This window comes from Nycticebus coucang, chromosome 5 (genome assembly GCF_027406575.1).
Source record: "Nycticebus coucang isolate mNycCou1 chromosome 5, mNycCou1.pri, whole genome shotgun sequence".
In the NCBI taxonomy this organism is placed as follows: Eukaryota; Metazoa; Chordata; class Mammalia; order Primates; family Lorisidae; genus Nycticebus; species Nycticebus coucang.
This window is the reverse complement of record NC_069784.1, coordinates 59,240,220-59,251,290: the sequence shown is the minus strand read 5'-3', so window position 1 is coordinate 59,251,290 and position 11,071 is coordinate 59,240,220. Positions and strand designations below refer to the sequence as shown.

Below are 11,071 nucleotides of genomic sequence, written 5' to 3'. Positions count from 1 at the left end.
AAGGGTCCCCTTCATATAAACAGCCGCCAAGCGGCTCAGCTCCACTGTTTTTGACCATATCGTTAGTTTTACGCATGTATCTCTAGCTGCCATTTTTAGAGGTGTTTAAATATATAAGATGAACTTGAGTAATTATCTGGGTAATTCAAGTCGAATAAAACCAATTTATCGCATATTGTAAATCATTGGAAACAGAACCTAAATTATATGTATATACCACTTAGGAAAAAAATGTTTTTTATGTTACAGTAAAAAATAAAAATCTATTTGGAGTAAGCGATTCCCAAACGTGTAAACATTTAAATTTAAAACAAAACGAAAAGGTTCGTGAAACTTTTACTACTTGAGAACTAGTCTCTGTGCCTTTGCTTTCATTGTTTTTCTCCCCTTTACTTGTGTTTCCCTGAAGGCCAGTTTGGGACCCATCCTGCCCACGAAGCAGACTAGAGCCTACTGGGTTGACACTTTGGGGTAAACATAGGAGCATCCATATCTAGCCTTCAGCACAGGGACACAAAATTAGCACTAGTTATGGTGATGATGGTGTTTTTCCCAAATACTCTTACCAACATTTAACCTCTTTATTCTCTGACCTTATAAAATACTCTGACAACCTATGTTGCTTTTTCACACTTACTATTTTACTTTTTTAGACTTTTTCTATTTTAATGAAATAGTAGGCACTTATATATGCAAAGATAGGCAATACAAAATTTGTTGAATTGGACTGAATATCAATATTTGCTTACTTTACAAACCACATCGTCTTCATTTATTTATTTTGCCTTAACAGAAAATAAGAGCACTAGTAAAGACAAGGAGGGTGTCCACCATCTCTCCTTCCAGATGAAGCTCTGCAAGAGCAGCCTGGCATCGCAGGAAGGGCAGGGCGCTGTGCTGCACACGTGGCAGGTGCTTCAAACATTTTTTGTGTTTTTAAATGTTTATTTTATATTAGAGCAAGGGGAAATAGTGGTGAGATGACCCAAGAAAGAGGGAGATAGAAAGGATAGCCGAGAGCCGGGATGGGGGTGGGGCACGGGGGGGGGGGCGGGAGAAGACAAGGGCGGGGGAGACAAAAAGCTGGAGAGAAAGGTGCTACCTGGCCTGCCAGCCTGTGTTTGGAAAGTTATATTAGGTGACAAGATTTTCAGATCTTTTTAAAAATATGTGGATTTTTTTGTTTGTTTTCCATTAGCACCAGCATTTTCTGTTTAATAATGGAATATATGAGTTCTCTCGTGAAGTTATTCTTTGTAGGAATCATCAAGCCTTTTAGAGCTACTGCATGTGTCTGGTTGGTTTAAAACTGATGGAAAAGTGAATCTCACATCACAACCTGCACACAAACATGCAGGTTCCACGGCTTATCAAAGTTTATTTATAGAATCAATTAGAAATCAGAATAATTGGCTCAGCACCTGTAGCTCAAGCAGCTAAGGTGCCAGCCACATACACCACAGATGGCGGGTTCAAATCCAGCCCGGGCCTGCCAAACAATGACAACTACAACCAAAAAATAGCTGGGCGTTGTGGCAGGCATCTGTAGTCCCAACTACTTGGGAGGCTGAGGCAAGAGAATCCCTTAAGCCCAGGAGTTGGAGATTGCTGTGAGCTGTGATGCCATGACACTCTACCCAGGGTGACAGCTTGAGGCTCTGTCTCAAAAAAAAAGAAAAAGAAAAATAAATCAGAATAATCTCTGGAAATTATTCATCAGGAAAATGAATGTTTTGTTATGCACAAAAGTTGGCTTTTTTTTTTTTATCGTAAGGTGATGCTTGTGCATGGATAAGGTGAATTACCTGCCATGTTTTAGATATGAAGAGAGGTATATCAAGACACATAATTCAACTGTGGTATGTGTATCCCATGGAGTATTATTCAGCCATAAAAAGATGGTGACTTTACATCTTTTATACTAACCTGGATGGAGCTGAAGAACAGTCTCTTTAGTAAAGTATCACAAGAATAGAAAAGAAACTATCCAGTGTATGAATACTAATGTGAAACCAGTATTTCATGTACTATAGGTAAACAACTACATGCAAGTGAAAAACACAACTGCATTCAATAGAGGGGAGGAGGAGGGAGAGGGTTTGGTAACTTTGACTCACTTTCTGGGTGAAGAGCTCAACTACGATTTGGACTCTACCTAACAAATGCAAACAAAGTAACCTCGTTGTACACATACATCAATCTGAAATTTATTTATTTTTATTTATTTATTTATTTTTTTGTAGAGACAGAGTCTTACTTTACGGCCCTCGGTAGAGGGCCATGACGTCACATGGCTCACAGCAACCTCCAGCTCTTGGGCTCAAGCAATTCTCTTGCCTCAGCCTCCCGAGCAGCTGGGACTACAGGCGCCCGCCACAACGCCCAGCTATTTTTTTGTTGCAGTTTGGCCGGGGCCGGGTTTGAACCCGCCACTTTCAGTATATGGGGCCGACGCCCTACTCACCGAGCCACAGGCACTGCCCACATCAATCTGAAATTTAAAAAAATTTTTAAAAGAGTTGAGAAAAAAAAAAGGACACATAATCCAATATACAGGTAGCTGACCTTTCCCCAGGTTTTATTTTTGCTTTTGTTTTGTGGATGAAGCATCCAAATATAAATGGACAGATTTTTTTTTTTTTTTAAGAAATAAATTCATTGGCTCGGTACCTGTGGCTCAAGCGGCTAAGGCACCAGCCATATACACCTGAGCTGGCGGGTTCGAATCCAGCCCAGCCCTGCCTAACAACAATGACAGCTGCAACCAAAAAAAAGCCGGGAATTGTGGCAGGCACCTGTAATCCCAGCTACTTGGGAGGCAGAGGCAGGAGAATCGCTTGAGCCCAGGAGTTGGAGGTTGCTGTGAGCTGTGATGCCATGGCACTCTACCCAGGGCGACAGCTTGAGGCTCTGTCTCAAAAAAAAAAAAAAAAGAAATGAAATGAATTCGCTTATTTCTGTTGTATGTTTTTGCCCCAAAGGCTTTCCAGCACTTTGGATAGTGGTGATAATTTATTGCATATACCTGATATGGAAGACTTCGATTCTGATATTGAGGTAAAGGTGTCTCCTGTGAAATTAATTTTCTCACTATGAATCTAGTTTTGTATAGTATTTACTGTTAAAATTTAGCTGTGACTCACCTGTGATCATATTATGTTTATAATCGAAGGTTGGTCAGAGAAAAAGATTTCATACAAATATGACTTCTGGAATGTTTTTAAATTTTTTTCCCATTGGGAAATAACAAAGGATTGATAATTAGTTTCATGGGGTTAATGCTGAAAAAAAATGCATAATGATAAGAATGATATTAGGAAACATTTCCACAATTGAGGTAATGTGAAATTTAGTCAAGGTTTTTTTGGATAAGTATACTTACTATGATTTTATATGCTATTAACATGACATAATACTTTTACCTAAATAAATCTCTAGTGGCTACAACTACTTATTATATTAATTCTGGAATCTGCCTATTGATTTTAAATTTCCAAATTGTACAACACATAACATACAGTTTTCCTTTTTCTCGGACATGTATTATAATCTTTTAATGGGTTCTAGGAGAGAGCTTTTTTCTCCATTTCTATCTTTGGTTCTGTAATTAGAGTAAAATAATATCAGAAATTGTGAAAATTTAGCTGGGTATTACAGCTTTTTCCACTATTTCCAAATGTTTGGGAGGGTGTTGTGGGAGGATAACAAACTCAGAAGTTTGAACCAGCCTGAGCAACACAGTGAGACCCCATTTCAGATTTCAAAACAAGAGTGGAAAAAGAGAAATTTAAATTATCTTTCTCAAAATCTATATTACAATGGATTTCCATTGTGTTTTCTAAGTCATCCCAATAAGAGTATATTTAATACTTTGATTGAATAATTCAACCAATTCTAAAAGCAGAGACTATTAATAGTCATATGGTTAAATTTTAATTTTGGAAGTATTTTTGCATCATAGTTTAAAAAAATATTCACTCTAAGTCTTTGTATTGCACTCTAAAATCTCAAATTTTAGAAGTCTTATATTTAGTTATTTAAATAATTATTTTAAAGGTTCCCAATTATTATGAGGAAATATGTTGGAGTGTATCTTGGAGTACCTAGAATAAAGTTTAGCATTTAAGAATCTTTAAAAAAATTTTTTGAGTATGAATAAATGAATAGGCCAATGGATTTTTATATAATGTAGTGATATAAATGGTGTTATATACATAATATATGGCTAAATCTGTTGCATTTCTAAATTTACGGCTTAAATTTATTATCCCATTTAATGCTTAGAATGCATAAGTTCAGGGAGTTTTGTTGACAAAATATGTCATAAATAAGAAGAAAATAGTTTAGACATATATCATAAATAGGAAAGTGGGCTGCTATATGTTTTTTAGTATCCTCCAACAGAAATCTTAGAGCAGGATTTTAGATTAAAATGTCTTAAACTTATTTTAGCCCCAACCCATGTTCTCATAAATATATCTTTTCAAGGCATACATTCCTCTTTAAAATTCTGATTACCAATTCTTCCTCTAAGGGGAAAGTTGGTGGAACATTTTTTCCCCCATTTGATCCCTCTCTGTTGTAATAATGTCACAGCTTTCAGAAAGTGGTAGATGACCACGTTTCACTAATTGAATGACTTATAGTGATAAAATTAAGCTGTATCACAAAAGTATTTACATAAAACAAATTGTAAATACTAATTGGCAAGTATCATTTAGGATGTATTGTGAATCAAAGTCTGTTATGTATCTGTATTTCTCCATGTACCTTATTGTAGTTAGTCATTTCTCTTCCCTTCCCTGGCCTAAGCTCATACTCAATTTACAGGTCATGTCTTCTTTTTTGTTTCTCCCTCATCCTCCACCTTTTAAAAATGATTTACCCAGCTTAAATTTTTTCTTGCTCTTTTAGTCTGTCTCTGTCTCCACTGTCAGCATATTTAACTGCATCTTTCTGTTTCACTGCTATGAGTGGTCTTTTTCTTTCTTTCTTTCTTTCTCTCTCTCTCTCTCTCTCTCTCCCCTTCTTTCTTTTCTTTCTTTCTCCCATTATGTTGCTCTTGGTAGAGTACTGTGGCATCACAGCTCACAGCAACCTCCAACTCTTGGGCTTAAGCCATTCTCTTGCCTCAGCCTCTCAACTAGCTGGGACTACAGGCACCCGCCACGACGCCTGGTTATTTTTGTTGCAGTTGTCATTGTTATTTAGCTGTCCCGGGTGGGGTTCGAACCCGCCAGCCTCATTGTATGTGGCTGGTGCTGTAACCACTGTGATACAGGAGCTGAGCCTATGTGTGGTTTTTCATTCATCAATTGTTGGCCCACAGGTTTATCCATTTTTTTCTTTTTCTTGTAAAGAGCTGAATCCATACAATCATTTACCTTTAGGTTTTGACCTACAGAATAGAAGCAACTTATACTTTTTGCATAAATAACTATTTAATTAAAATATCACTAAAAACTAAACTCTCACACTTCCCCCTGCAAGAGGTAACTCATGCAAATACAAATCATGCAGACACATTGGGAAATATAACATGGAATGAATTTAAAAGCATTAATGTTAGATTTTTCAGTAATACTCTAAATTCCCTTGGGATACATTTTTGTTCTAGGTTATATTGATTTAAAAAAGTCTGTTGGGCCGGGCGTGGTGGCTCACGCCTGTAGTCCCAGCGCTGTGGGAGGCCGAGGCGGGTGGATTGTCTGAGCTCAGAGGTTCAAGACCAGTATGAGCAGCAGTGAGCTAGATTAAGACCCTGTCTCTACTAACAACATCAAAAACAGTCAGCACCGCCAGAGGAAGAAGAAAATGAACAAAAAAGGAGTACTTCAAACAAAGAAGAATGAACAAGCAAACTGAAATTAAAAAAATAAAAATTAAAAAAAAGTCTGATGGAGGGCATCGCCTGTGGCTCAAAGGAGTAGGTCGCCGGCCCCATATGCCGGAAATGGTGGATTCAAACCTGGCCCCAGCCAAAAAACTGCAAAAAAAAAAAAAAAAAATCTGATGGGTATCATAGTATTTGTATAATAATCACCTAGCTGGGCTCTGCACCTTTAGCACAGTGGTTAGGGCGCTGGTCACATGCACCAAGGCTGGTGGGTTTGAACCTGGCCTGGGCCTGCTAAAAACAATTACAACAACAACAACAAAAATAGCTGGTGTGTGGCAGGTGCGTGTAGTCCCAGCTACTTGGGAGACTGAAGCAAGAGAATTGCTTAAACCCAAGAGTCTGAGGTTGCTGTGAGCTGTGATACCACAGCACTCTACCGAGGGTGACAAAGTGAGACTCTGTCTCAAAAAAAAAAAAAAAAAGAAAAAAAAATCACCTAGCTGTAAAGAGAGGATTATGAGGATTTTGGCATCATTTGTCATAAATCTCACTCCACGAGAAGAGGTAGGTTAGGAAATGGCAGTCTCGAGGGCTGAATCTACATCTGAGTCACTCTGAAATCTGTGCTTGTACATATTGTTAAGTATTTTATGAAATTTGATGCTCATCATCCTTAAAAGCACTGTTTTGCAGAATGTACCTGAGCCAAGTTTAAAACGTCTATCGGCTGCTTCTTGGCAATCCAAGATAAACTGTGAGTTGTTTGAAGACAGCCTGTTCTTGTATTATCCATTGAGTCTTAATTACAAATATTTTCATGTACTCTTTACTTTATGTTTTCTGTAGTAGAAGCACAGTACGTCACTGTGAGGACAGAAAGTGCAACCTTCATTAAGGACAGGAATTCTGACACCAAAGATGTGACTGAAACTTCCTTCAGCCTTGGTGGAAGTCCAGTCTTTGCTCGCCCTGCCTTTGCACCACCCAGCCCTCATTCCAAGTCTTTCCTCTGGTCTTTAGCCAACTCTGGCCTGACAGGGGTCAGTTATTTTCATAAGGTATTTCTACCTATGCCTTTTTCACACACAATTCCCCTTTATCCTTATAATGGTGAAAAGAGATGAAAGTCCTCACAATCATAGGAGAAACCATATGTAATAACATGACAGAGACATGCACGAGATTGAGAATTATGAAAGTTTGTAGGAATAAATAATGCTTAGGTTTGTCATTATGAAAGGAAAGAATTTGAAAGCAACCATTAAGAACAGCTCAATAAATACGGAGAAGAGGAGAGGGATGGTGGGGAAGAATCCTCTGAAGATTGAACAAGGCAGTCTAGACAAAAGAGGTTATTATAAAACACAACAGAAATAGTGGGGCTAAATGAGAGCAGGAACAGTACATTATAAAATACGATAGAGATTATTTTAAAGACAACTTAGAAAAAAATCAGGTAATAAAAAGACCCTCAGATAACTTGTGAATATCTTCTAATTAATTTTAATTAAAAGTGAAAGAAGGGCCATGCAATCAGGCCTGTAATCCTAGCACTCTGGGAGGCTGAGATGGGTGTATCCTTTAGCTCAGCTGTTTTGAGACCAGCCTGAGCAACAGTGAGACCCCCGTCTCTACTAAAAACAGAAAAGAACATCGGGGCATTGTCGTGCATGCCTGTAGTCCCAGCTGCTCAGGCGACTGAGGCAAGAGGATTGTTCAAACCCAAGAGAGCCATGACCCCTTGGCATTCTACCCAGGGTGACAGACTCAAAAAAACAAAACAAAACAAACAAACAAAAAAAATGAAAGGAAATGTACGGGTGTGGCGGCTCACGCCTGTGATCCCAGCACTCTGGGAGGCCAAGGAGGGTGGGTCACCTAAGCTCAGGAGTTCCAGACCAGCCTGAGCAAGAGCGAGTCTCTAAAAATAGCTGGGTGTTGTGGCAGGCACCTGTAGTTCCAGCTACTTAGGCGGAGGCAAGAGAATCACTTGAGCCCAAGAGTTTGAGGCTGCTGTGAGCTATGACCCCCATGACCCTCACTCTACTGAGGGTGACAAAATGAGACTATGTCTCAAAAAAAAAAAAACAAAAACCACTACAGTAACATCCAGAAATAAATATCTTCATATATTAATAAAATATTTATTATATACTTGAGAAATGTTAAAATATAAAATTGAAAAATTGGATTTTTTAGGCTTGTTCTCTTCTTGTGTTTTTATTTTCCAAATTTCACAGCATAGATTTGAATTATTTAATTTCACCAGTTCAGTATATTTTATAAATATTTATGTTCTTTACACCATAGCTTTTTCTGAGTAAGGTCATCTATTACTAGTTCGAAAGTATTTATCCAGGTCTAGCTTCTATGTCTCCTTGGTACCTCAAATCTGATCTGTTCCAAACTGAAGATGCTGTTCTTGACCCTTTCCCGACTCTGCCCTGATTCTCTGTGACCTGCTCTGTCATCTGTTTTCCCCATCCTAGTAAATAACACCTAGGAAGTGTTATGCCCCAACTGCATCTTGCAAAGGGCTTTCAACCCTCCCTCTTTAAGACAGAAAGCTCAGCTGAAAGAGACTATTAATAACTGCAAAACCCCAGCTTCCCCTTGTGAAGACTCCCCTTACCAGGTGTTGGTTCTTGTCAAATTCAGCTTGCATTAAGGACTCCCCCTCCCCCACCCAAAGCCCCTTATAAAAGGTTTCCACCTCTGCTTCGAGAGACTTGGAGGCGTGAGCCTGCTCTTGGCCCTGCCAATCAGTAAAGGACCCCTGCATACTTTGGACTCAGTGTGCTGGCGTTACTCGCTTCTGGTATAACAGAAGTAGCACTGAAACACTGAACTGGGACAAGTCCTGCACTCCGGCCCTGCCTCAAATCAGTGCTCCAGTTACTCATCAAGTTCATCCTTCCTATCTGCTCACCAGACCTTATTACCATAATTCACTTTCTGACCTATGATTTTACAATGCTTTTTTCTGGTTTGCCCTCCCTACCTTAATCTATCTTTATGTTACTATCAAGGTGACCTTTCTAGCAGATACTTGTTATGATCTAAATCACCTGATATTGAGTGGATCCCGTCACACGACGGGAAAGTTCATACCCTGTCGTGACACACGTCTCTTGGGGTTTGGCTTGATTCTCCCACTGTGTGCCTTGGTCTGATTCCTTAAAATCAAGTCGCAGTTTGACCACATGACTTTTGTAGCCCTCATTTTCCATGTGGTTTTGTGCCTCATCCTTTTGCTCACATTCCCCTGTCTAGAAACCCTTTGTTCTCACTGTGCACTTTGTTTTTCAAAATATGCCCTTATCTTTGCCACATTTCCTGAGCTTCCCAAGCAGAACTGATTCTTCTCTCTTTTGTGACCTTACTGTGTTTTACTTACTATAACTGTAGAACTCATTAATTTTACATTTCCAATTTGTTTTCATATGTTTCATGTATGTTGACCACCTAAAGGACTATAACAAAGTTTTCAATGTGCAGAGGTGGTGAACATAAGGAAGGAGGCCTTATGGGTCCGGTCTAGGAAACTTAGGTCGACTCAAGGAGGTGGTCAATGTGCGGAGGTGGTCAACCGTGGAGGTTTACTGTGTTTTGAACATAGGATGGAATCTGTCTTCTATACCTATTTTCAGATCCTCCCAGGATAGTATGTGTGGTTAAACACAGTAAACATTTGTAGTCTTACTGAGTAGGTATATAAGTGAGTAAATACATTTTCTGAAGGTTTTTTTTTCTTTCTTTCTTTTTTTTTTTCTTAATAGGAGAGAGCTAGAGAGTCAGCAATTAGAAGAAAAGAAACTGGTATTGGTATTACAGAAAGGGCTCCACAATAGCAAACAAGTAATGACCATTTTACTTTTTTTTTTTTTTTTATTAAATCATAGCTGTGTACATTAATGTGATCATGGGGCACCACACACTGGTTTTATAGACCGTTTGACACATTTTCATCACATTGGTTAACATAGCCTTCCTGGCATTTTCTTAGTTATTGTGTTAAGACGTTTATCTTCTACATTTACTAAGTTTCACATGTACCCTTGTAAGATGCACCGCAGGTGTAATCCCACCAATCACCCTCCCTCCGCCCATCCTCTCCCCTCCCTCCCCTCCCTCTCCTCCTTCCTCATATTCTTAGGTTATAACTGGGTTATAGCTTTCATATGAAAGCCATAAATTAGTTTCATAGCAGGGCTGAATACATTGGATACTTTTTCTTCCATTCTTGAGATACTTTACTAAGAAGAATATGTTCCAGCTCCATCCACGTAAACATGAAAGAGGTAAAATCTCCATCTTTCTTTAAGGCTGCATAATATTCCATGCTGTACATATACCACAATTTATTAATCCACTTGTGGATCGATGGGCACTTGGACTATTTCCATGACTTAGCAATTGTGAATTGGGCTGCAATAAACATTCTGGTATAAATATCTTTGTTATAATGTGATTTTTGGTCTTCTGGGTATATACCCAGTAGAGGAATTATAGGATTGAATGGCAGATCTATTTTTAGATCTCTAAGTGTTCTCCAAACATCTTTCCAAAAGGAATGTATTAATTTGCATTCCCACCAGCAGTGTAGAAGTGTTCCCTTTTCTCCACATCCATGCCAACATCTCTGGTCTTGGGATTTTGTGATATGGGCTAATCTTACTGGAGTTAGATGATATCTCAAAGTAGTTTTGATTTGCATTTCTCTGATGATTAAGGATGATGAGCATTTTTTCATATGTCTGTAGGCCGTGTGCCTGTTGACCATTTTACTTTTGTGTACAAAAATAATAGAGGTGGTAAGTTTGGGAATATTGCTGAAAAATTTTCAGTGCTTAAATGCTGTTATGAAAAAACCTGTTGGTGGGTAGATCCAGATATAATATACACTTCTTTTAACTATTTCTCTTTTGCTATCTTTCTTTTTTTTTTTTTTTTTTTTTGAGACAGAGCCTCAAGCGGTCACCCTGGGTAGAGTGCTATGGCATCACAGCTCACAGCAACCTCCAACTCCTGGGCTCAAGCGATTCTCCTGCCTCCCCCTCCCAAGTAGCTGGGATTACAGGCGCCCGCCACAATGCCCGGCTATTTTTTGGTTGCGGCCATCATTGTTCGGCAGGCCCAGGCTGGATTCGAACCTGTCAGCTCAGGTGTATGTGGCTGGTGCCTTAGCCGCTTGAGCCACAGGCGCTGAGCCTGCTATCTTTCTTTATACTA

The 11,071-nt window shown here is 39.0% G+C and overlaps 1 long non-coding RNA gene across 1 annotated transcript; it reads left to right on the top strand.

Moving 5' to 3' along the window:
• Positions 1-793: 793 nt before the first annotated feature.
• On the top strand, positions 794-6,575 carry LOC128586790 (uncharacterized). Its single transcript, XR_008380298.1, has 3 exons — positions 794-912; positions 2,982-3,057; positions 6,533-6,575. It is a non-coding gene; the product is annotated as an uncharacterized LOC128586790 (long non-coding RNA).
• The last annotated feature ends 4,496 nt before the right edge of the window (positions 6,576-11,071 follow it).